At 55.5% G+C, this 20,142-nt stretch overlaps 1 protein-coding gene across 3 annotated transcripts in view; it reads left to right on the top strand.

Annotated features, from left to right (window-relative positions):
• Positions 1-47: 47 nt before the first annotated feature.
• The window catches only part of SLC6A6 (solute carrier family 6 member 6), an 84,200-nt gene continuing 64,105 nt past the window's right edge, over positions 48-20,142 (top strand). For all 3 annotated transcript variants that reach the window (XM_055557935.1, XM_055557934.1, XM_055557937.1), the window contains exons 1-2: positions 48-321; positions 13,314-13,351. The gene's annotated coding sequence lies outside the window, so the exon portion shown is untranslated. The remainder of the gene's footprint in view (positions 322-13,313; positions 13,352-20,142) is intronic.

The raw sequence follows: 20,142 nt of genomic DNA, 5'->3' as shown, positions 1-20,142 counted from the left end.
CCGGCCAAGCTGGTATTTTTCCACCCAGCAGGATGGGTGATGCTGAGAGCTGCCTGCTCAGACAACAGACACGCGAGGTCAGGAAGAAGCCGCTTATAAATTACTGCTTCCTCCACGCCGCCGCCTGCGCCGAGCTCCGGGTCCTGGCCGCAGCCCGGCTCGCTAGTCAGCGCCGAGCCCCAAGGACCGCGAGCTCCGAGGTCGAGCCCCGCCGACAGGGAGCCCGAAGCGCGGACCCCGCGGGCCAGAGATCGCGCCGGCGGGCAGTCCCTTGGCGCGCGGAACCGAGCGCGGTCGAGCGCAGCGCCGTGGCCGCCCCAGGTACCGAGGGAGACGGAGCCGGGCGCGCGGAGCCCCCGCCTAGTCCCCGCGCCCCCGCCATCCCCAACCTCCTCCCCGCCCCGGGGGCCCCCAGTTCCACCAAGGGCGGGACGGAGGGTCGTTCGCTCCGTCCCCCAGCGGGGCTGTTATTGTTCCCCTGGCGAAAGGGCTGGGGCGTCTAGAGCAAGGAGCCAGGTGTGTGTGTGTGTGTGTGTGTGTGTGTGTGTTCCGGTGTCTCCATCTCACTGGGGGTCTGCAGATATCTCCGTGTCCCCGGAGTGTCTGTGTGTTTCTAGGGGTGGCTGTTTCTCCCGGCACTCGCGTGTCCCCATGTGTGTCTGCTGTTCTGTGCTCTGGGCAGTGCGTGTGAGTGTTCTGGTGTGTGTGTCTGTGATACCTGTGTGTCCGTGTCTTGGGATGCGTGCCCTTGTGCCCCCTGGAGTGCATCTGTGTGAACCTGTGTGTGTGTGTGTGTGTGTGTGTGTGACTGTATCTCCGATTACCTGTCTGTGCACGTGTGTGTCCCCAAGTGGGGCTTCTGTCTCTGGCTCCCCGTTGCGGACACTTGCGTGTCCTCTACTGTACCTGAGGGAGTGTCCCTGGGTGCCTGAAGGACCAAGTGCCCAGAGCTGGTTCTCCAGGGCAGGGCCGAGCAGGTGGAGGTGACAGGGGGGCGCGGCTCCGAGGGTGCGGAGGGCAGGTGGCAGTGCCAACGTCCAGCCACCTGGAGCGGCAGGACGGAGGCCCCCAGGGACAGCCGGCAGGGACAGCGGGACACATCCTTCTCGAGATCTCTCCCTTCCTGCTGGGGGTTCCTCTTTTGCACTGGAGGCTCTGGTCCCCCTCCCACCTGGGGAAGTCAGAGAGAGGCTCGCAGGGGCCTCCGCCGGTGGCCGAGGCTTCGTCCTGGACCGGAGGGGAACCTGTGGGCTGCCCTCCCGGGCACTCGGAGGGAGGTGTGTGCTGGGCCGGGCTATTTTGGTCACTGCTCGGGCTCTGCCAGATCCTGGCCTCCCCCAGGACCAGCCCCAGAGGCTTGGGAGGCAGCCCTGGCCCCCGTTTCCTGCCTGGGGAAATAAATCAGCTCAGTAACTGCCCGGACACTTGAACAGAGGGTCTCGGGGCTGAGGTTGAGTGGTGCGCGGCTCCACTTGGACTTGGGAGAATCGGCCCCTGCTTTGGCACTGCTGCTGTTCAAATAAATGTCATGGGGAAGATCTTTTTTTAATTTCTTTTTAATTTTTTCTTGGCTGGAAAGGAGGGGAATCTCATCCAGAGACTCCCAGCCAGAAGGAGTTTATTTTTAAGAGAGCGAGCGGGTGGTGAGCACTTAGCAACCGCCTGCCTCCCTCTCGACCAGGGAGGCATCCGGGGAGTGTGGGGTGGGCACACGGCGAGCGGGGTGCTATGGGGGTGCAGTGGGGGAGGAATTCCATCAGAATGGCATGGAGGGGCTGGCGGGCCCTGGAGGAGAACCCCCCATAGGGTAAGAGTGGGGAACTGGCTGGAGGTCTTGGGCCTGGCTCAGCACCCCCTGCCCCCGTTGACCTTGGGCAGCCTTTTTGGGGGGCCTCAGTTTCCTCATCTGTAAAATGGGTGGAGTAAACTGGTTAAGGGGTTATCGGAGAATGAGAGGCAGGACCTTGTCCCCAGGGAGCCAAGACCAAGGACTGCGCCTCTGTCTTAGCTGGCAGACGACCTTGGGTGATTTCCCCGGTCCACTCTGAACCTCAGCTTCGCAGTCCAGGCAGCAAGGACGCCAAGCCGGCCTCACGGCGTCCTTGAGGGGATTGAGGGAGATGAGGCTGAATAAGCCTGTGGTAAGCTGTAAAGCCGGGCTCGGCTTCGGAGCTGCCGATTAGAGGGTGTCACGAGGTCCCGGGTCACTGTGGTGTGGGCAAGGGCCAAGGCGCAGCCTCGGGCTCGTGTCCTCTGGGGCTGCCCTTGGACGACCTGTGGCACAGCTGCGGGCGCCCTGCCCTGCCCCGTCCTGCCCATCTCACCCTCGGGAGACCTGGCACGAGCTGTGTAGTCAGCAGGCCCCAGTGAGCCGGTGGCACCCATTTTACAGATGGGCAAACTGAGGGCTGCCCAGAGGACTTGGCCTCGATTGGACAGCGCCAGGGTCAGGCTTCAGGAGCGTTCCCTCAGCCAGCCATGAGTTTGGGCTCTGCGGAGCTTTAGTCACCGCAGACTTGTAATTGTACCAGCACCTGGGGAACATGGAAGACAAAGGTCCTCAGGGTTGGAGGGTGAGTGTGTGGGCCCCCTCAGCACCTTAATTCTGCCCCTAGTTACTCATTCTGCCTTCTCTGCGCCTCTCCGGGGGCCCTTCCTACCCCAGTGTCAGCCCCCCTCGCCCCCCCACCCCTGCTGGCAGGCTCTGAGGGTGGTGTTGGCTCACTCTCCACCTGTCAGCTTGTCAAGGGATTCGGGACCCTGTCAGGCTTTATCTGAAGGTCTTTCCAAAGGTCCCGAAATGATAAGACACTCACAAGTCATTCAGCACGTTCCTGTATACAGGAAAGAGCTGGAAAATAAATGACTGAGGACACCTGGGGTGCAGCCAGGCTATAGCTGGGAGGGGTCCGAGTGGGAATCCAGGCTGGCCTTGGAACCCCAGGGTCAGTGGGCGGGTGTGGGCTGCCTCCCGACCTCTGCCAAAGGTCATCAGTGAGGGTCGGAACCCCAGGGTCAGCAGGTGGGTGTGGGCTGCCTCCCAACCTCTGCCAAAGGTCATCATTGAGGGTCTTCAGGCTCACGTCTTGCTCCTCCGTGATGGCCAACTTATCTCGGCCAAAGTGAATTTACAGGTTCTCTGGGGAGGAGCCCTGTGTGCGGAAATTCCCGGCGGGGGGCGCGGGGGTGCTTTCAAGTGTGAGTGGGAGCTCTTTTTTTTTTCTTAAACGTGCCTCATTTCTTTGCTCTGGTCTGTTCTCACCGGGCTCTGGATTTGGAGTAGAATATTGGCCTTCAAAGAGCTCGCAGCCCAAAGAGAGGGAGGGAGCTTGGCAGGATGACTGCCCCTGGTGACCCCGCCGCCCGTGACTGCTCTCACTGGGTGTGAGATGCCAAGGGTGTAGGCAGGAGACGTTCCAGCTTCTCAGAGGAGGTGATGCTGGAGCTGGCAGAGGGACAGGGCGGGCTGGCATTCCAGGCAGGGGGGCATAGCGGGTGCAGAGGCACAGCGCAGGCAGTAGACAAGCCTGTGTGTTGAACAAGCCTCTCAGGGGACCCAGCTGGAGAGAGGAGTAGGAACCAGGTGGTGGAGCGCTGGGCACATAGGCAGTGGAGATAGAAATAGCATCAGGCCGGGTTTAGGGGCAGCAGCGTAGAAGCCAGGTCAACCTGAGGGGGCAGGAGGCCCTCACGGGGAGTGGGGGGACCAGGCAGAGGTCCGGGACCCAAGGCAGCCAGGCTACTGCTCGTCAGGGCATAAAAGCATTTTCCGTGCCAGCGAATCTTGCCCTGAGCTCTTGTAAACACGGGGTGAAGGCCCGGACATGCTGTTTAACAGGTACACAGGCCATTAACCGTGCCTCTGACCTCCCCAGAGCAGGTAGCCCTGGCGCCTGAGCTGGAGTGCATCCACCCTGGACAAGGCGTGGGTCAGGGCATCCCTGCCCACCTCACCTGCTCAGAGGCTTCGTTTGGAGACCACGGCTGAGGGGCAGGGGTTGGGGGGCAGGGAGAGGGCAGAGAGGATGGAAATTGCTCTTCTGTCTCTAAACACCGACTTCCAGATGAGAAATCACCCAACATAAGCAAAGGGGAGGGGGTGTGCCGGCAGCGGGGGCAGGTCACCCTAACCGGAGTCTGGTAGCAGAATTAACCTGAGTGACTTGGTACACATTCAGGTTCCCAGGCCTGGACATACAGGACCCAAATCCCCAGGGGATGGAGCCTGGGCATTGGTATGTTTCCAAGTTTTCAACTGTGACTGTTTAAAAAAATATATTAAAATCGAGGTATGATTTGCATTCAGTGAAATGCAAAGATTCTGTTACAGTTTGTTGAGTCTTGTCAGATCGCTACACCTGTATAGCCACCATTCAGGTCAAGCTGGAGAACGTCTGCAGCTCCCCTGGAAAGTGGACTTGTGCCCTCCTGCTCCCAGAGACAACCGGTTTCTGATTTCTATCACCGTTAGGCTTGCCAGGCCTAGAACTGGGTGGATTTATGTGATACATACCCTTCTGTGTCTGGCTCCTTTCCGCTGGATGATGTAAGATCCATCCACGCTGTTGAGGGTGTCAATGGTTGGTTCCTTTTATTGCTGAGGAGTGGACCGATGGGTGGACGCCCCTCGGTGTGCTGTGTCCACTCTCCTGTGGATGGACATTTGGCTTGTCTCCAGTCTGGGGTGGTTATGAATGAAGCTTTTATGGGCCCTTGTGTACAAATCTCTTTGTGGGCATATATTTTCATTTCTCTAAGAGTGGAGTGGCTGGGGCGTAGGGTAGATATTTGTTAACTTTATGAGAAACTGTCAAGAGTGGCTTTTAATTACAGAAACAGTAGACCTCAAGCAATACAACACTGTACCAAGTAAAAGTGGTTCTTGAAGATCATTTTTTAAGAAGCGCAGTCTAGGCTTCAGCCTGTGCATCTGGCTGACATTCTGTCTCTCTGCCGTCTACCCCTTCTTATAATAACAGTGAGGCCTTTAAGAGTACGCGTTGCCCTCTGCATGCAGCTTTGGCTGTACCCCTCAGATGTCTAGATGGACATGTATTCCTTCTAATTCCGTTTTAGATCAGTTTTCACTTCAGTTCTGGTTTCCGCTTGGACCCAGGGTTCGTTAGGATCTGTCCGGCGAGGGAGCTGCGGTTCTGTTTTGCTGTTAACGACAGGGGCGTTATCCTGTTCTCAGTTCTGCCAATTTCGCTGTTCAAAGAGCAGACCCCTGTGGAGCTGACGTTGGTCAGAACGTACAGGTCTCCCGGCCATTTTGAACAGCCAGTCTGCATTTGGGAGTCATTGAGTGAGCCTGGCCTGTCTTATTCACCCCGAGAGCCGCCAGCTCAATGAATGAAATGCCCCCACCCGACGGCTTTGAATTTACCCTGAAAGTGGGCAGAGAAGCTGCCGAGGGCCGGAACCAATACTTATTCAGCCCCGACGGGTCTCTTAAATCCCTTCCTGCATTTAAACCCTGTGCCTGACTTGGGGGTTCTCACCTCCATCTTCTGGAAGACTTCGTCCACCCTCAGAAAAGAGTCTTCTCGCCCACCACACAGCTGGGACCTGGAAGGACAACCAGCGTCTCTGCCCCTCCTCCTCCTGCTGCACGTGCTTTTTTCACTGAGCGTCTTCAAGGCTTCTGGCCTAGGACAAAAGCCAGAGGGAGGGATGGTGGATAGACCAGCCCCTGGGCTGAAGGCGCTCCCAGTCTGGGGAAAGAAGATCTGTATCAGGAAGGAGTTAATGAACAATCCCAGGGCGTCATGCCAGGGGCAGGGAACGCTAGGGAAGGTGGCTGGGGGTGTGCAGACTCTGGGGTCACGGAGTTAAGCGGACCCCACCCGCCCATTTAATGGATGGGGAGACTGAGGTCTGAAGGAAGCCTCCATCAGCAAGAGGCCCTTGTTCACAAACTTGTAGTTCTGCCCGCCCCCCTCACTAGCTTGGCCCTCAGCCCACCCTCCCTGAGCGGAGGCTGGGACCACGTCTCTGCGGGCTCCCTGGTGGGGACATTCTGCGAGTCTTCCCTTTCCCACCACTCTCCCCTCCGTACAGGACGGAAGAGCTGCAGCAGGGTCCCTGCAGAACGTCCTTAACACCGCCAGGGTGCTGCTGCCCGCTGGGGGTGCAGGGTGCGGCTGACCTTGGGTTTCAGCCGAGTCATGCTCCTTTGGGGCAGGGCTCAGGAAGGGGGCGGTCTTAAAGGCTCTGCCCTTCCGCCCCACGGCCAGTCAGCACCTGGAGACCCAGGGCTGCTCGTGCCTGGTGGTGGACTCAGGCCTTGGTCTTCAGAACAGCCCTTCTGTTACCCGATGGCACCTGGTGACTCCTCTTGGGGCAAATGCCATCCCAGCCCAAGACCGCAGCCTGCTCACCCAGCCTCATGCCTCCTGTGCTTCGCTTTCGTTTGTGGGGTTGCCAGGAAAGAGGGGGCTGGGAAATGGGGGTGTTGACTCTCAGCAGCTCGTCACTGTCTGGCTCCCAAGCCGGCAGGGGCTCCCGAGTGCTTCGTGAAATCAGGTCCAAACTCCCCAGCCTGGCGTTCAGGGCCTCACCTGATCTGGCTCCCACCCAGGGCATATTCTCTCCTGCTCCCACATCTTAGTGCCCCCCATGATCCAGCTGGTTTCTGCTCCTAGGCCCAGCCTCTGGCTCTCAGCCCACCCCATACCTCAACCCAAAAGCCCCTTCCTTCCTTCCCTCCTAAGTCCCACTCCCCCAGAGCCAGCTTGAGGCCACCTGCTTCATGAAGGCTTCTTGCAGCCCCTTAATAATGCTGGCACATCATAAGCCCCCCCAAAGATGATCTGCATCCAGGTGGGCTTCATCTCGCCTTCCTCTGAGCCCCGGAGGACCTCTTCTCTGCCTGGAACCCAGACCTGTGAGGTCTTGCCTTTTGTCCAGTCACCTGACCGAGGGCATGGCAGGCCGCAGTGGCCATTGGTGCTCAGCACACAGATAACTGCTGCCTGAGTCCCTTTGTCCTGAAATAAGAGCCTGCAGTTTGACCGTTTGAGTGGGTCCAGGCTTGGAAATTACATCCACCCATCTCCATACATCCCTCTGACAAATGTTAGTTCCAGACCCTGTCCTGGGCCCTGGGCAGGTGGCAGGTAGACAGGGCAGACCAGCTCGAGCCCTCATGGGGCTGACCACAAGAGTTAAAGGATTTGTTAAAGGGCACCACAGCATCGGGGTTTGGGAGCCCTTGGCCCCTGGCTTGCTGTGTGACCTAGGCAAGCCCTTCCCCCTCTCTGGTCCTAACCTGTAAGGAAGCGTCACTTCCGAGGGAAATGCCTGCTGAGTGAAGCTGGGAAGGACCCTTTTTCTCTCTGTTGGGGAGCATACACCGTCAGCACAGGGGCGGTGGTCCTCTGGGGCCCCCTTTAAGGATTCAGCTGTGGTCCCGTCGGTTTTCAGCATGTCTGAGCCCTCGCTCTGCAAGGGGCCACCTGATCCGGGGGCTAGAGTTCAGAGATGCTCTGTTCAGAGCTGTCGCACCAGGTCTTTAATGAAAAACTCTTCCTTGGGGGAAGAAAGTGGGTTTTTATTCCATCATTGGTAGAAGAATGTTGGTATTCAGTTGCTAAGTCGTGTCCGACTCTTTGCAACTCTATGGACTGCAGCCCACCAGGCTTCCCTGTCCTTCACTGTCTCCAGGAGCTTGCTCAAACTCACGTCCACTGAGTCCACTGGATGGAGTGATGCCATCCAACCATCTCATTCTCTGTCGTCCCCTTCTCCTCTTGCCTTCAATCTTTCCCAGCATCAGGGTCTTTTCCCATGAGTCGGCTCTTTGCATCAGGTAGCCCAAGTATTGGAGCTTCAGCTTCAGCATCAGTCTTGAGAGTCCGTTGGACAGCGAGGAGATCAAACCAGTCAATCCTAAAGGAAATCAACCCTCAGTATTCTTGGTAGAAGAGTATAGGTTAGAATGAATCTTAAAAAAAAAAAAAAAAAAAAAAAGACCTGCCTTCCAGCCTCTGTCAGTGAGGACTGAGCAGAATTTGTTGCTGCTTCCGCTTCTCATCGGTAGAAGTGGTGACTTTGCAAAGATTGCATCCCAGGCCTGAAGAAAAGGGTACAGTTCGGTTCAGTTCAGTTCAGTCGCTCAGTCGTGTCCGACTCTTTGCGACCCCATGAATCGCAGCACACCAGGCCTCCCTGTCCATCACCAACTCCTGGAGTTCACTCAGACTCACATCCATCGAGTCAGTGATGCCATCCAGCCATCTCATCCTCTGTCGTCCCCTTCTCCTCCTGCCCCCAATCCCTCCCAGCATCAGAGTCTTTTCCAATGAGTCAACTCTTCGCATGAGGTGGCCAAAGTACTGGAGTTTCAGCTTTAGCATCATTCCTTCCAAAGAAATCCCAGGGCTGATCCCCTTCAGAATGGACTGGTTGGATCTCCTTGCAGTCCAAGGGACTCTCAAGAGTCTTCTCCAACACCACAGTTCAAAAGCATCAATTCTTCGGTGCTCAGCCTTCACAGTCCAACTCTCACATCCATACATGACCACAGGAAAAACCATAGCCTTGACTAGATGGACCTTTGTTGACAAAGTAATGTCTCTGCTTTTGAATATGCTATCTAGGTTGGTCATAACTTTCCTTCCAAGGAGTAAGCGTCTTTTAATTTCATGGCTGCAGTAACCATCTGCAGTGATTTTGGAGCCCCCAAAAATATAGTCTGACAGTGTTTCCACTGTTTCCCCATCTATTTCCCATGAAGTGATGGGACCGGATGCCATGATCTTCCTTTTCTGAATGTTGAGCTTTAAGCCAACTTTTTCACTCTCCACTTTCACTTTCATCAAGAGGCTTTTGAGTTCCTCTGCACTTTCTGCCATAAGGGTGGTGTCATCTGCATATCTGAGGCTATTGATATTTCTCCCGGCAATCTTGATTCCAGCTTGTGCTTCTTCCACTCCAGCGTTTCTCATGATGTACTCTGCATATAAGTTAAATAAGCAGGGTGACAATATACAGCCTTGACGTCCTCCTTTTCCTATCTGGAACCAGTCTGTTGTTCCCTGTCCAGTTCTAACTGTGGCTTCCTGACCTGCATACAGGTTTCTCAAGAGGCAGGTCAGGTGGTCTGGGATTCCCATCTCTTTCAGAATTTTCCACAGTTTATTGTGATCCACACAGTCAAAGGCTTTGGCATAGTCAATAAAGCAGAAATAGATGTTTTTGTGGAACTCTCTTGCTTTTTCCATGATCCAGAGGATGTTGGCAATTTGATCTCTGGTTCCTCTGCCTTTTCTAAAACCAGCTTGAACATCAGGAAGTTCACGGTTCACGTATTGCTGAAGTCACTGCAAAATAGTCTCCAAGGGGCAGCTCCGGGCCGCCTGCATATTTTAAGTTGTCCACTTGGTTTTATAAAATCGAGCTAGTATTTTTTCAAGGTGGTTATGTTTTTATTACCTCTGGCAGCTCAGTTTCTCTGAAGAGCCCCTCCGTCTCACCCAGCACACCCCTGGGACTCTGAAGCCTGCCCAGCCCACCACCCCTTCCTAGGTATAGTCCAGCTGCTGGTGGATCCCAGGCAGGTGGGAGCCTTCCTGCTGGATTCCTTCAGCAGGGCTGACAGGGTAGAAAGGGTAGAGGAACTCCCAGCCCTTTCAGGGGCCCCTTCGTGCTTTCAAGGGGGTGTTTCAAGACTGGAACTGGAGGAATCCAGCCACCCCCACCCACCCGCCCACTTCCACCTGGGCACCGCTCCATGGGCCCGGGGGGCGGGGCTGGGCCTGGCTGCAGCGGGCACCTCTCAGGGCAGCCCCCCTGCCAACCTCTTCTCTGACTGAGGCTGATCCGCCTCCTTAAATGTAAAAGGTTCAACCTGCAGAGAGGACCAGACAGCCAGCCTCTGCTGAAAGCCCCCACGCTGAGACCTGGAATGTTGTTGCTGTTTTATTACCTAGGCTGAACCATGAGTTAAGGCCAGTGGTCCACTCACTAAGCCTCATGTCCCCTCCCCTTTCCTGAGCCATCCAGGGGCTTGTCATTCGTTGGGAGGCTGGGAGAAGCCGGAGGATTTTTCTCCCCTCACTTACCCTTTCATGACCTCTGACCCCTGCCTGCTGTCCCCCAGGCCTCTGGGGGTTGTCGCCTCTGCCCTGGGATGTTGCAACAACCAGGGGTTGTAGCTGAGCCCTGTGCCAGCACTCAGACCTGGAAGGCGGAGGCTTCACTTGGGATCTTGTTAGAATGCCCCTTCCCTGGCAGGAGGACGAAGGTGGGGCCTGAGAATCTGCATTTCTCACCAGCTCTTGGGTGCTGGCAAGGCTGCTGGTCTGGGGTGGGTGGGGTGGGCACGCTCTGTAAGCCAGACCCTGAACCTTATGAGAATCCATTTCCCTAATCACCAGAGGCAGCTTCCTTCCCCTTTGCACATGGAAAGCGCAGGCCCCAGAGAGCGCAGGTAACTTGCCCGAGGTCCCGAAGCTGGGAGCTGTGAGCCAAGCCAGGCCCTCTGGGCCAGTGCCACCTTGGAAAGGCGGTTAGCGGGGAAGCCGTTTTCTGTTGAACGGTGTCCCTGGTCCAAAAGCCCCAGGAGGCTTTTCAAGGCAGCCAAGTCAGATGTAAGTCAGGGAGAGCCAGAGCTAGCCAGGCTGCGCGGGATGGGGTGCTGGCGTGTGGCCTGGTGGGGGGAGAAGCCGGAGACGGGGTGCGCACAGCTCCTGGCAGACCAGCGTGGGGCCTGCCTCCCCGTTGCTTAGATAAATCCCAGGGTGGAGAGCTGGCTGGAAGGGTCAGCAGTGGGACAGGCCGAAGCTGAGACCCGGTGTGTTGTTTAAAGGCTGGCCTCTCCTTGCAGTCGCAAGGGCGCTTTTCCTTAACTGGGGGTCTGCCTTGGGAACTGAAGGGCTATGGTCTCCTGCCTGGCTGGGCCTTCACTTTTGCACTGGGCACCTGCCCCAAGCAACTGGGAAGAGTGGAATAGATTTAGGGTCTGGGTCCTTGAAACGTGGTCACTGGCGGGAGCAATCTGAACTTCGAGGGGAGCCTGTTAGAATGCAGAACCTGGGACCCTGCCCCAAGCATCTCCACCCCAGCCCTGCTGACTCAGACCCTGGCGGGAGTGCCCAGTCCTCTGGGTTTTAACAAACCCTCCAGGCTTCACTCAGGAGAAGGGCTGATTTCTCCATCTCCAGCCAAGCATCCATGGGTGGGGGAGGGTCAGTCCTAACCTTTGCAACTGGCTAGAGTACCAAGGCTGCCAGGGGACCTCAGACATCATTTCCTCTGTGGCTCCCTTTTCTGATGGCCTGGGTGTCGGAAAGAGAAAGGGACATGCGTAAACTCACACTGCAGATTCAAGGCAGATGGAGTCTGGGGTCCTAGGGCTGCAAGTGGCAGAAATGAGTTCAAACATATTCTGACTCCTTTAAGGGAAGAGCCCAGAGTCGTACTTCAGGTGTGGCTGGATCGAGGTGCTGAGAGAGGTCACGGGGCCCCGTTTCTTTTTTTTTCCTGTGCTCCGTGTCACTCCTCTGGTGGCCCCACTCTCCCTGGGGTGCCCCCAGCTATACAGCGTGTTACCCACCCCCACCCCCAGCAGAGCCACTTCAGCCTAGAGAGAGCTTTGCTTTTTTCCCAGGATTTTGCACACAAGCCCCTGTCATCCTTCTCAGTCTCCAGTCTTGGTCAAGTGCCTGTCCTGGAGCCAGTCATGACAGCCCTCTGATGGGCTCAGTCCAGCTCGCATGCCCACCCCTGGAAGTAGGAGGTGGGCTTAGCCCACCCAGAACCCTGTGGGCTGAGAGGAACAGGGGTGGTCTCCAGGGAAAACAGATGCAGGGAATAGCCCCAGAAAAAGGGGTCCAGGTGCCTGCACGCTAGCTTGATGCAAAGGGACTTGGTGCCATTTTTCCCTCTTCTCTGAGAGCTGGGCCGGCCCCATGTACCTGCTAAGGTCTCACATTGGACCAAATCTTCCTCCCCTGCGTCTGGTTCCTTGAGCATTGCACCTGTAATTGTGCACTGAACATGCTAGCTTCCTCGCCCCCTTTGTGTCTCTTCCCCGGGCGTGGTCCCAGATAACAGCCATGCTGTTTCCACCACCTGCACCCACTGCAGACATTACTAATCCACCCAGAGTTCACAGAGCCACGTGTCCACCCAGAGGAGGAAGCCTCGATGGCATCCTCGTCAGCCTCCGCCATGGGATTCCAGGCTCCAGGAGAGCGAGGCCCTCTGCTGTCTTATTCACTACCGGGCTCCCAGGGCCTCCAACAGTGCCTCCCATGTAGTCAATGCTCGATAAATAACTGACTCAGCCTTCCTACGCCCAGCGCCCAGGACACAGCAGGTGCCCGTGTGAGCCTGCGGGGACGGGGGCCCCATAGACTGCTGGAACCCAGCTCTGAGTCTGGGGAAGAGGCCCTACAGGCAGGGCTGCAGGTACAAAGAGGATGTAAGTGCCCAGTCCTGGAGGCCTCTCTGCTCTAACAACCCCTCCCCCCACCCACCGCCCCCACTAATCCATTTAACTGTTCATCGAAGTGTGAGGCCTTCCTTGATAAGGAAGCACTTCCTGGTTTTCTGCATTTTTTTCAGGAAACCTGGAGAGCCTTCCAGCACAGCTCTGCAGGTGAAATGAGAGGCAGACGTGATCCACCCCCACTTGCCTTGTTTCTCAAACCGAGTCCCAAAGAACCGAAGTGGTCTATTTTTAAAAAAAAAAAAAAGGTTTTGAGGGTCAGTCACATCCGGGGACCACTTGACTCAGCCCAGTTCAACAGGTGTCCCTGGAGCACTGAAGCTTAGCCTGTAACCAGGAGATGAGTGTTATTAATACATTCTTCATCTAGAATGTATTCTAGATGTACCCACAGCCCTGGGCACATGGCTGAGCCGGGGGGCACCTCATAGGAGCGCAGGTTTTGGGGTTCGAGCTGGGGGTGGGGGTCGCTTACCCCTTCTCAGACAGCAAGAAGAGGCTTTCCCCCTCCTGACTGCCCCTCCCAGCTCTGCTTCTCGCCCCTGACTATTTTAGAGACCCTGCACCCGGGCGAGGGGTGTGTGAGCGTGTGCCCGTGCGTGAACATGTGTGTGTGTGTGTGTGTGCACTCGTGTGTGAGTGTGTGCGGAAGTACCAAGTGCCCCCTGGATGTGGACAGGTTCCCAGGGCCTAGAGCAGTGCCTGACATAGTAGACGCTCAATAAGGAACTGACTCAGCGCTACTGCCCCCAGCGTTGCGGGCTGGGTGGTCACGTGGGGAACAGACCCCAGGGTCCTGCGTGCCTCACAGCCTGACCAGACCTCTTCTTCCCTTCTCTGCTGCCTCCCCTCGCCACAGGTCCAGAGCAACAGCGCTTTGTGAGAAGCCTCCAAAACGTAAGTGGCGTCTGACCTCCCCGTGGTCGCGGTGTCTCGCCGTGGGTAGCAGGGACCCATGGGGGCGGGGGGGTGCTGTGTTGCAAGATCCCAGATCGAAGTGCCAGGACCCTGTCTGCAGGTCACCTCCGGACGTCCAGGACCCTGTCCGCAGGTTACCTGGGGATGGCGGGTCCACGGCCCGGCTTGGCCACCCGTGCGCGTTGGCGGCAGGGAGACGGCCCTGCAAAGCTGCGTACACTGATTCCGGAGTCCTGGCCCGGCTCCCCCCCGGCTCTGCGCCGGGCACAGAGGGGGCCGCCTTCGCGGGGTCGATGCTGAGGTGCGGGGTCAGGCGTGTGTGAAAGGGGCTCCCAGCTGATGGGATGCTCGAGGAATCGGGCTGCCGTCCCAGCCATCTTTTCATTGCATTTTCTTTTTATTTAAAAAAAAGGAAAACCTTCAGGGAAGTTGCAAGGCTGTTACAGTGAAGCCCTGCGTGTCCTTCATTGGATCTTCCCACTGGGAGCGGCGTTGTCCTTGGCTTCGAGGCTTTACCACGAGCCGTGAAAACAGCCGCGTTTGCGTTTACTGCAGTTGCCTCTGCGGGGGGTTTTGGGCGTGATGCCATTTACCTCTTATCCTTCCACCTGCCCTTCGTAAGTGCAAGGACTTTCGTTCTCGTGCAAGCCCACAGTGATCAGCCCTGGAACATCTAACGTTGACACGGTTCTGTTATCTAATCGACGTTAATAGCGTTTTGCGTTTTGCTGATTGTCTCGTGTGTGCAGAACTTCCCCCTGCCTCCACCTCAGTTTAGGATCACAGTATGCTTTTTTTCTTTTTTTTATTGGAGGATGATTGCTTTACGGTGTTGTATTGGCCTCTGCCGTATTCCAGCATGAGTCAGCCACAGATACACCTATGTCCCACCCCTCCGGAGTCAGCCTCCCGTCTCCCACCCCACCCCATCCCTCTCGTTGTCACAGAGCGCAGGCTTGAGCGCCCGTGTCACGCAGGGCATTCCCACTTGCTGTTTATTTTGCATATGGTGAGGTGCATGTTTCCATGCTATTCTCTCAATTTGTCCTACCCTCTCCTTCTTCTGGGCTTCCCCTGTGGCTCAGCTGGTGAAGAGTCTGCCTGCAATGCGGGAGACCTGGGTTCGATCCCTGGGTTGGGAAGATCCCCTGGAGAAGGGAAAGGCTACCCACTCCAGTACTCTGGCCTGGAGAATTCCTGGAGAATTCCATGGACTGTGTAGTCCATGGGGTCACAGAGAGTCTCGGACACGACTTAGCGACTTTCACTGTTTCTCCTTCCTCCACTGTTTCCACCAGTCTATTTTCTACCCCTGCATCTCCATTGCTATCCTGCAAAAGGTTCGTCAGTACCATCTTTCTAGATTCCACATGTGTGCATTAATGTACGATATTTGTCTTTCTCTTTCTGACTGACTTTGGTAGTGCTTTTAATGTGTTTGTTAAAAGGGTTTGGTGGGGGCAGGAACCTGACTCAAGCCACTTTTCTGCAGTTGCCTTCTAAGCCTTGATTTAAACAGCCTCACTGTGTGTGTGTGTGTGTGTGCGCGCGCGTGTGTGTGTGTGTGCGTGTGCGCGCGTGTGTGTGTGTGTGCGTGCTCAGCCGTGTCCAACTCGCTGTGACCCCACAGACTGGACCCCGCCAGCCTCCTCTGTCCATGGGATTCTCCAGGCAGGAATACTGGGGTGGGTTGCCATGCCCTTCTCCAGGGGATCTTCCCTACCCAGAACCCGGGTCTCCCACATTGCAGGCAGATTCTTTACCATCTAAGCCACCAGGGAAGCCCCTAGGGGTTTTCAAAGAAGTCTTTGAGTCGTGATGTTCAGTAAGAAGCACACTTCATGACAGGTTGCGGTGAGTACTTACACATGCATGAGACTGAAACCGGAGTTTCACAAAGTGGTGTGCACAGCCTCACGTCTGTAGGACTCTCTTCTCTCCTGTTCGCCTTCTTAACAACCATCACCCTGACCCCCTCGGTTGATTTCATGACCCACTAGTACATCTTCGTCTGGAATTTGAAAACCTGGCTTCCTAGGCAGAAATTTCTCCTGTGGTTCGTCGAGCTTCCCAGGGCTGGGTTTGGTTGACTGGGGTCACCTGGGAAGCCAGGACTGGGAGAAATACCCAAAGACCCTTGGTGGATCCGATTCCACCCCACCATCAAGCCGCCAGCCCTGGGTCTCTGTCACCGGCAGCCACGGGCCCTGGCCCCACCCAAGACCTGTCCTTCGTGGCTTGACTTCAGGTGCAGAGAGCCAGGCTGGCACATCCCTGGTGGCCCCGGACACTTCCCTGCCCAGCTGCCCAGCAGCACGGAGTTGCCCCTGCTCTGGGTCAGCCTCTGCAGTCATCACTGCCATAAATAGCGAGAGGAGTCATCTCGAACGTGGACGGAACTCTTTAGCAACGTTCACTGTGCCTCCGAGGGTTTGCACGATGGTGGGTTTTCTCCCGCTGTGGCCCTGGGACGGGCACGGTGCTACCTGTGTAGGGACGACCACCAAGCCCTGCGTGCCGTCTCTGCGTCAGACTCCGCTGGTACTGCAGGTGCCTGCCGCCCTCGCAGTAACCATCCGTGCCGTGGTGGTGCTCCACCCCACAGATGCGGAAACTGAGGCTCAGAGCGCTGATCCGACCGCCCGTTCGCCCCCGGGTCACACAGGACGTGAACCCTGGTTGATCTGACTGGTGCCCACACCACCCAGCAGGGCCCTCCCCCGCCCGCTCCCCCAAGCTGGAGCAGACTCTGGTCCAGCCCTTCCCCCCGCCCCGAGGCCTCTCACTGGTTAATGAGTAGCCCAGGGCAGCCTGGAAGCCAGGTGCCTACCGCCCTGAAGCTGGAATGTGCATTCTGCTCCAGATAAAGACACTCTTGTGCAAGGGGCTTGGCCCTTAGAGGCGATCCACAGAGGCAGGCCACGTGTTCCTTTCTTCCAAGGCTTGCTGATCCGTCCACACTTGATGGGAGCCCATTTGACAAGAGAGGCTTATCTGACGCCTCCTCGGAGCAGCCCTTCCGGTTTAGTCTTCCTGCTGGGTCTCCCTGGCCCGTGGACTGGCAGGGAACAGGGTCTGGAGGGCGGTGTCTTTAGAGAACAGTTGCCTTCTCTGACGTCTCGGCTCCGCTGGGTGTCTGGACTTCAGTTCCCACCTGAGAAAGGGCACGATGATCACTCAGGGGCCCCCACAGAGTCGAGGATCTGACCAATATGTGTGTGTCTGTCGGCTGGTCAGCAGACCCTGGGTTACTAATGAACCCGCCAAAAGTAGTATTCCTGACCTGGAGGGCAACCCATGTGGTGGAAAGTCCATGGAGCTGGAGAGTCAGCCATGCCGGGCTCAGATGCCAGCTCCAGCCCTGGCCAGCTGTGTGACCTCTAGGGCGCTCACTGGCCGAGCCTCTCAAAGCTTCCTCTTCCCCACCCAGCTGTGAAATGGAGCAGTGAGAGCCCCAGGAGGAGGAGACAGTGGCGAGTCAGCGGTAATGACCGGTCCTCCCAGGGGGTTTGGGAGGGCTGGAACTCCTAACAAAGTTGGTGCCAGAACCCAGTAGCATTTCCTATCTCCTCTCCCAGGTGGGATCCCTGAACAACACCCCCCTGCCGACCTGAAAATCAGACCCACCCTCTTGGGTGCCCCGGAATCTGAGGAAGGGGGAATCTCTTTGGGCTTATCGTGAGAGTTCCCATGGGCCTTCACCTGCGCCTCCTCAACCATCCCCGCCCACCCCGCCCAGCTTGTAAGCTCTGACGGGGGTGCGGCTGCCAGTACAGGCGACCGGCGACCACCCACCAAACTCGCTGCTTCGAAGGGCCTAGACAGAAACTTCTTCTTTGTTCCCTGAATATGCTGTACGATTTTTTAAAACAGAGATACCTTTGACATACAACGGTAGTGTACATTTAAGGTGTGCAGTGTCTTGATTTTGTCCATTGCTGTTGCAGTACGAGCATCACTGTAGCATTTAGTTAACACCTCCACTCCGTCACTGAATGATTTCTTCTGGTGTTGAGACGTTATACGCTTTCCATACAGAAGTTCGGACAGCACAGAAAACTCGTAAGAAGAAAATCAAGCTCGTCTCTAGTACTGCCATCCAGAGATAACCAACCTCAGTTCAGTTCAGTCACTCAGTCGTGTCCGACTCTTTGCGACCCCATGAATCGCAGCACGCCAGGCCTCCCTGTCCGTCACCAACTCCCGAAGTTCACCCAGACTCACGTCCATCGAGTCAGTGATGCCATCCAGCCATCTCATCCTCTGTCGTCCCCTTCTCCTCCTGCCCCCAATCCCTCCCAGCATCAGAGTCTTTTCCAATGAGTCAACTCTTCGCATGAGGTGGCCAAAGTACTGGAGTTTCAGCTTTAGCATCATTCCTTCCAAAGAAATCCCAGGGCTGATCCCCTTCAGAATGGACTGGTTGGATCTCCTTGCAGTCCAAGGGACTCTCAAGAGTCTTCTCCAACACCACAGTTCAAAAGCATCAATACTTCAGCACTCAGCCTTCTTCGCAGTACAACTCTCACATCCATACATGACCACAGGAAAAACCATAGCCTTGACTAGACGGACCTTAGTTGGCAAAGTAATGTCTCTGCTTTTGAATATGCTATCTAGATTGGTCATAACTTTCCTTCCAAGGAGTAAGCGTCTTTTAATTTCATGGCTGCAGTAACCATCTGCAGTGATTTTGGAGCCCAGAAAAATAAAGTCTGACAGTGTTTCCACTGTTTCCCCATCTATTTCACATGAAGTGGTGGGACCAGATGCCATGATCTTTGTTTTCTGAATGTTGAGCTTTACGCCAACTTTTTCACTCTCCACTTTGACTTTCATCAGGAGGCTTTTTAGTTCCTCTTCACTTTCTGCCATAAGGGTGGTGTCATCTGCATATCTGAGGTTATTGATATTTCTTCCGGCAATTTTGATTCCAGCTTGTGCTTCTTCCAGTCCAGTGTTTCTCATGATGTACTCTGCATAGAAGTTAAATAAGCAGGGTGACAATATACAGCCTTGACGTCCTCCTTTTCCTATCTGGAACCAGTCTGTTGTTCCATGTCCAGTTCTAACTGTGGCTTCCTGACCTGCATATAGGTTTCTCAAGAGGCAGGTCAGGTGGTCTGGGATTCCCATCTCTTTCAGAATTTTCCACAGTTTATTGTGATCCACACAGTCAAAGGCTTTGGCATAGTCAATAAAGCAGAAATAGATGTTTTTGTGGAACTCTCTTGCTTTTTCCATGATCCAGAGGATGTTGGCAATTTGATCTCTGGTTCCTCTGCCTTTTCTAAAACCAGCTTGAACATCAGGAAGTTCACGGTTCACGTATTGCTGAAGCCTGGCTTGGAGAATTTTGAGCATGACTTTACTAGTGTGTGAGACGAGTGCAATTGTGCAGTAGTCTGAGCATTCTTTGGCATTGCCTTTCTTTGGGATTGGAATGAAAACTGACCTTTTCCAGTCCTGTGGCCATTGCTGAGTTTTCCAAATTTGCTGGCATATTGAGTGCGTGCATTTATCAGCGTTTGGGTAATGTGCTTTATTTGAAATGTTCCAAACCGAACTCGTAACATGGCTCTTTAGGAGCCAGTTTCTCCCACCACACACACACACACACCCAAACTATTCCTAGGAGTCTTTTGGGGTCTTGGGTCTTCTATCTCCGGGGTTGGCCAGTATGTACTGTGGGCTGGGGGCGGTGTGCTCTCCCCTCTGCTGTGGCAGCTAGAACCCAGCCAACACAACAGGCACAGGATGGCTGGAGCTCTGTGCCAATAAAACTTTATTTACAAAAGCCGTGCTGAATCTGGCGGGGCAGGAGTGGTGCCGTTTGCACACCCCCTGTTCTGGTTTGTTTCCATTTGTTTGGGCAAACTACCATGTCTGTAAGTAACCCCCTCGTGAGGAGAGATGGGCCGTGAGCAGTTTCTTTCCTGAAAACTGCTCTGCTGTGAACATCTTTTTTTTTTTCTTCTATCTTTAATTGTGGTAAAATACACGTAACATACAGCCTGCAGTCCTGACCGCTTTACGTCTACATCTCAGTCTGTTGAGTGTGTTCACGTTGTCGGGCAGTCTCCGGAACTTTTCATCTCGCGAGACTGTAGGCAGCAGACAGTGTGCACGTTGGTCTGGTCAGGAATCGGAATGTGTAGCCTGAAGGGGCCGTGCGTTTCTAAGATGCTGGCACTCGATGCAGATTACTGCCCCTCCAGAAATCACCCTGCTGTCCTCTGTGACAGCCGCAGTCCCTGAGAGGTGGCACGTCCCTGCGGAATGTACCTTCAGGGTCTCAGAGGGCAGAAGATTTAGACCAGTTCATCCCAGAGGAGGGGGCTTCCCTGGTAGCTCAGCTGGTAAACAATCCGCCTGCAATGCAGGAGACCCCGGTTCGATTCCTGGGTCAGGAAAATCCCCTGGAGAAGGGACAGGCTGCCTACTCCAGTATTCCCAGGCTTCCCTGCTGGCTCAGCTAGTAAAGAATCTGCCTGCAATGTAGGAGACCTAGGTTCGACCCCTGGTTGGAAATCTCCCCTGGAGAAGGGAATGGCTACCCACTCCAGTATCCTGGCCTGGAGAATTCCATGGACTGTATCGTCCATGGGGTCCCAAAGAGTTGGATACAACTGAGCGACTTTCACTTTCACTCTTTAATCCCAGAGGCACTGCTCCTTGTCTACCAGCCTTCCTTTTTGGGGGAAGAACATAAGAACTCAGGAAACAAAAATGCTGTGAATCCTAGACCTCCTCCTCCAAGGCTAATAAAT

This window comes from Bubalus kerabau, chromosome 20 (assembly GCF_029407905.1).
Source record: "Bubalus kerabau isolate K-KA32 ecotype Philippines breed swamp buffalo chromosome 20, PCC_UOA_SB_1v2, whole genome shotgun sequence".
Classification (NCBI taxonomy): Eukaryota; Metazoa; Chordata; class Mammalia; order Artiodactyla; family Bovidae; genus Bubalus; species Bubalus kerabau.
The sequence above is the reverse complement of the archived record's forward strand: the minus strand, read 5'-3'. Positions and strand labels throughout refer to the sequence as shown.